A 4901-nucleotide genomic window follows, 5' to 3' on the forward strand; every position below is an offset into this window, starting at 1 on the left:
GGGCGGGCTGGCACGACTGCCTCCTTCCTCGGGTGGGGTACCCTTCCTTTCCGCCAAGAGGCCTGGGCCCCTCCCCCCACATCCCTAGGGGCCGGGATGCCCCTTCCCTCACTCCAGTGGGCTAGGGGCCCTACTCCTGTTTTAGTCTGGGGGTCCGTCGACCTATCCGGTATACCTGAAATTAGGGGTGTCCCTTCCCTCCCCAGGGTGTTTCCTTCATCTCCATCCAGTCAGAGGAGACCAGAAAATCCAAAGGGAAGGAATCTGAGGGAACCCAGTGCCCCTTCCCCAGCACTGTATGGAAGTTTAGACGGCGAGGCTCCCAGTTAGACTTAAGGTGGGACTTCCAGGCAGTTAGAATGTGTGCTACTGGGAACAACAGGTGAGAAGCTCAGTCTCTCTCTTTCTCTGAGAGAGAGGGGCCTCTATGTTCTGGGAAGATGGACGTTTCTTTCGGGCAGAGAGAGGCTGAGGGACGGGGCTGGACTGCCTTTGTAGGGCAGGCGGAGAGCACACCAAGTATGAGGGAGAGAAGGAAAATGAAAGAGGCAAAAAAGAAACTGAGCTATGTCGGGGCAGGGGGAAGTCCAGCAGAGCAGTGGAGTTAGAAAGAAGGTCCCATGAGAAGCTAGGGGTATCCCCATCTTTGGAGGGTCCTTGTGACCCCTGGGTGCCCCCTCCCCTCCTCCTCTTGCTTGAACCGCTCCTCTAACCCCACCCCGGGCTCAAGGGAGATTCCAGCGGCAGGCCGCTGAGTCTGGCGGGCTTGCTGCCAGCCCTGTCTCCCGCCCATGCTAATAACTGCAGCTGACATCTGGCCGGGCCCTGCGGGGGCGCAGCAGGCAGCGTTGGGGGGGCTGGGCAGGTCTGGCCTGAGGGCAGCATCTTGGAAAGCCAGCCTTCAGGTCCTGGAGGCCAGGAGGCCACAGTGAATCAGCGCTGGCCAGTGCTGGGGTTGGCCAGGCCAGGGGAGTCCTGGAGAGGTGAGGCTGGCCCAGAGAGGGTCGAGATGGAGGAGAAAGATCGGAGTAAGGAAAAGTGGATGTATGGGGGCGGGAGGGAGGGTGGGTCAGGGCAGGGAGAGATGCCCCGAAGAGACAGACCAAACCAGGGGCAGGGTTAGCGTCATGCAGACTGCCAGTGAGACTCAGAGACACTTAAGATAGGCAGACAGACTGGGGAATAACAATTATTATTTTAATAGCTGACACTTAACATGGGCCAGGCACTCATCGCCTGCTTCCAGCAACCCAGCAGAGTGCACGCTGTTTGTGTCCCCATTTAACAGACAAGAAAACTGAGACAAGGGGAGGAAAGGAACTGGCCTGATCCCCCCATTGCTACAAGTGCTGGAGTCAGAATAGAACCTGAGCTGTCTGGCCCCACAGTATGAGCCACTATCCTGTGGATTTTCACAACCAGGGAGATGCTTATGCTGTGCCAACTGTGTGCCCGGCTCTGCGGGCCATTTCACGGAGGGTCTCCTTTAATCTGGAGGGAAGTGGGAGTTGGGCACAGGGCAGGGGGGTGGCAGTGGGGGTGGGGACAGGCTGGCTAGCATGGAGCGGGGTCGGTTCCTCCGTGTACTCCCCATGTACTCCCGCACGCACGGGTGTTTGAGTAGGGGGTGGGGATTGGGCCTGCAAAGGAGGGCGGGGCCCGGCCGAGCTGGTACAGCCGGTTCCTGGCCCCTGCCAGTCTCACCCTTGTGGCCTGGGCACCACCCCCTCACGCCGCCCCACTGGCGCCAAGGCCGGCTGTGAGGAGGGTGTAAGGATAGCCCCCTCCCCCACCCAGCCTGGGTGCCCAAACTGGCAGCTGGGTACTGCCCAGCCCCTGGGCTTCAGATCAGCATCTGGCTGAGAAGTCTGTGCCCAGACTTCTCGAACGCCCAGGGGCCTGGGGCCTGGGGAGTGGAATAAGGAGGAAGTTCACCCACCCCCACCCACAGCTCCTTCTGGGGCTTTTGGCCTTGAGGGACTTCTCCTTCTTATAAATAGCCTGGTGACCCCCTCGCCCCAGCCCCGCTGACCAGCCAGAGCCCTCACCAGGAAACCGGGCTGGGGGCTGCCCATGCGTCAGCCAGTGGGCAGGCCAGGGCGAGAACCCACAAGTCACAGCACCCAGCCTCCCGCGTCCCTGCCCCTGGGTGTGGACAGACAGCTGGGCAGGAAGAGGCTGCGAATCTCGGAAGCCCTCCCCCAGGAACCATTGGCCTGCCAGCCGCCTCCCTCCCCCAGCTCTGCAGTTTGGGGGTCCCTCCTCTCCTGGAGAGGAAGCTTCTGGGTTTTCTTGGAAGCAGGAAGGAGAGTCTGGCTCTTCGGGCTGACTCAGCTGGGCATGAGGGGAGTTTCCCACAAAGCGACTTCTGTCCCCCCCGCCCCACTGCTTGAGAGGTCTTGGGGGACCTGAACACGGCAGACATCCTGGGTACCCCCCTCTACAGGGGATGTGGTGAAAAAATAGGCCCACACCCCAACAGGGACTAGGGCTGATGAGCCGGGCCTCCTAGGGGAAGTGACAAACAGCAGGGAGGGAGGGAAGTGGGGGGGGGGCATGTTTGGAGAGAGGAAGCACCAGGATGGGGGGGGTGCAGAAACAGGCTGGGAAGCACAGAGCCCCGCAGCACCTCAGCAGGGTCCAGGAGTGCGCGTGTGTTTCTGATGTGTGTGTGTCGGCCGTGGGGCTGCATGTGGCTGGCCTCTCAGGGCGTGTGAAGGTGCCTGTGAGACCTGTCTCTGCAGCGCAGGCGTCCCTGCGTTGGGCCAGCCCTGTAGGGGTGTGTAGGGACTCTCTGATTTAGGGGACGAGAGGCGGGTGAGTGTGTATGCCCGGTGCACCGTCTGTGCAACAGGTTGTGGGTGGCTGTCCCACATGCCTCGGTTGTCCTGGGGTTCATAGGGCTGACCTGGTCACAACCGGTGTGTGCATGTGTTTGTGTGTGTGAGGTCGGTGGCCTGCCTGTGTGAGGTCTGTGTGTGAGGTCTGTGGCTGGTCTGTATGCCTGTGTGAACTCTGTGGCTGGTGTGTGTGTGTGTGTGTGTGTGTGTGTGTACGCGCGCACGCGGCTGGTCTGCAGATCTCTGAGCTCCGTGGTGGTGTGTGTGCGCATGCGCGTGTGTCCTTGCCAACAGGGCCTGTCAGAGTGCCCCTGTGCCAGTGTGCTTATGAATGTCCGACTGTGGCTTGTTCATGCCTCTCTGTGTTGGGTGTGACTGTCTGGCCAGACCATGTCTGTAAATATGTCCGTTTGTCTGCCTGCATCTGTCTAGCCTGTAGGTGGGTCTGAGTTGTGTGTGGCAGGCACTGCTGCGGGACCGTGAATCTGCAAGGCCTGGTCTCAGCGTCCCTTCGAGCCTTGGCGAGTGCGGGCGCTGCGTGTGGGGGTGGCCGGGTCTCCGTGCAACGTATGTGCGACCTCTCCGTAGACTACGGGTTTGTGTCTCTGGCCTCCGAGTACCTTTCTGAGTTGGCAACCCTGTTAGTGGGCACCTGCGCGCTTGTCTCTCTGTCTTGTGTCGGGACCCGACGGTGGTGGGTGTTCGCGCGTTCGTCTAAGCATCTCCTGTGCGGCAGCAAAGGGACCTGTGCTGAAAGCCACAGTTTCTTCCCTCTGAGTCTATCCACACGTATGTGTCCCCTGCCCGTGTCTGATCCAGCCCTCAGGTCTCTCCCCTGTCTCTCTGGCCTGTCATACGGGTCCCAGTGTGCACGTGAGCTTGGCACTATGTCTCCGGGGCTGTGTGCTTCTCCCCTGCAGGTCAGTGTCTTTCTGTGCTTCTGTTTGTCAGCGAGTCCGTCTTGCCTGCGTCCCCACTTGATTCATCCGTGGCGCATGCCCTGCCTGCGTGCTTCTGACCTGCCCGTGTCTTCCGGTGTTGGGCAGCATTCTGGTCTTGCTCCTGCGTCCGCACTGTCACTGCCCTGTGTGTGACAGCTGGGGCTGGGTCAGCTTGCCCAGATGTGGATCTGACCCTGTCAGTGTGTCCCTGCGTGGCAGTGTCTCTGTGGCCAAGGTGACAGGGGCTTCTGTGTCTGGCCTGGTCTCTTTCGGGGTGACTGTGTGTGTGTGTAGACTCCGTGCCACTCCCCTCCCCCAAGTCTGGCCTCCCTGGGCCATGTTTACTCTGCCCCCAGCCGATGATTTCTGCCCTGCCCGGGGAGGGGCTGACCCTCCTGTCTGTCCAGCCAGCAGTCCACAGGATGTTCCCCAGACGCTGTCTCCGCCGACATCCCCTCCCTCTGGCCACCCTTGGGTCAGGACCCAGGCGTCCAGGGCAGCGGGGGTGGGGCTCCAGCGTGGGGGGGGTGGCCTGTCAGGGCCCCGGAATGAGGGTGGGAGGTGGGGAGGCAACGGGCCCAACAGGTTCCGCCTCATTCCTGCCCCGCCTCTCACTTCCTGGGTGCCCGCCTGGGGCAGGGGGTGGACGGGATGAACCCCATGGCCTTGGCGTGCCTGGGTGGGGCACAGCCCGCCCCGCAAGGACTGGCTTCTGCCGGGCCTGAGAGACAGGAGGGACCTGGGTCCTTCTGCCTGCCAGGCTGCCTCCTACTCTTGCCCAGCTCAGGATGCAAAGCGTCCCTCTATTATTCACCTAATTCCCACAACAACACAATCTGCCAGGTATAATTATCCCCCATTTTCAGATGGGGAAACTGACACCAAGACAGCAATGACCGCAGAGGCAGGATTTGAACCCAGCTCTGAATGCTACCCAAGACCCCCAGCCAGCTCATCAACCGCCTTCCTTCCCTTCTCTAAAAATGGTACATGTAGGGTGGAGTGTAACCCTGGGCCCGTGAGGCCTGGCTCAAGGGGGCGCCAGGCTTGCTCTGAGTCAAAAGGGGCCCCTGTTTGAAATGAATAAGAAAACGGCTTTAACCGTTTCGTCGCCACGATG

Source organism: Crocuta crocuta, unplaced genomic scaffold (genome assembly GCF_008692635.1).
Source record: "Crocuta crocuta isolate KB4526 unplaced genomic scaffold, BGI_CrCroc_1.0 scaffold115, whole genome shotgun sequence".
NCBI classification, from domain to species: Eukaryota; Metazoa; Chordata; class Mammalia; order Carnivora; family Hyaenidae; genus Crocuta; species Crocuta crocuta.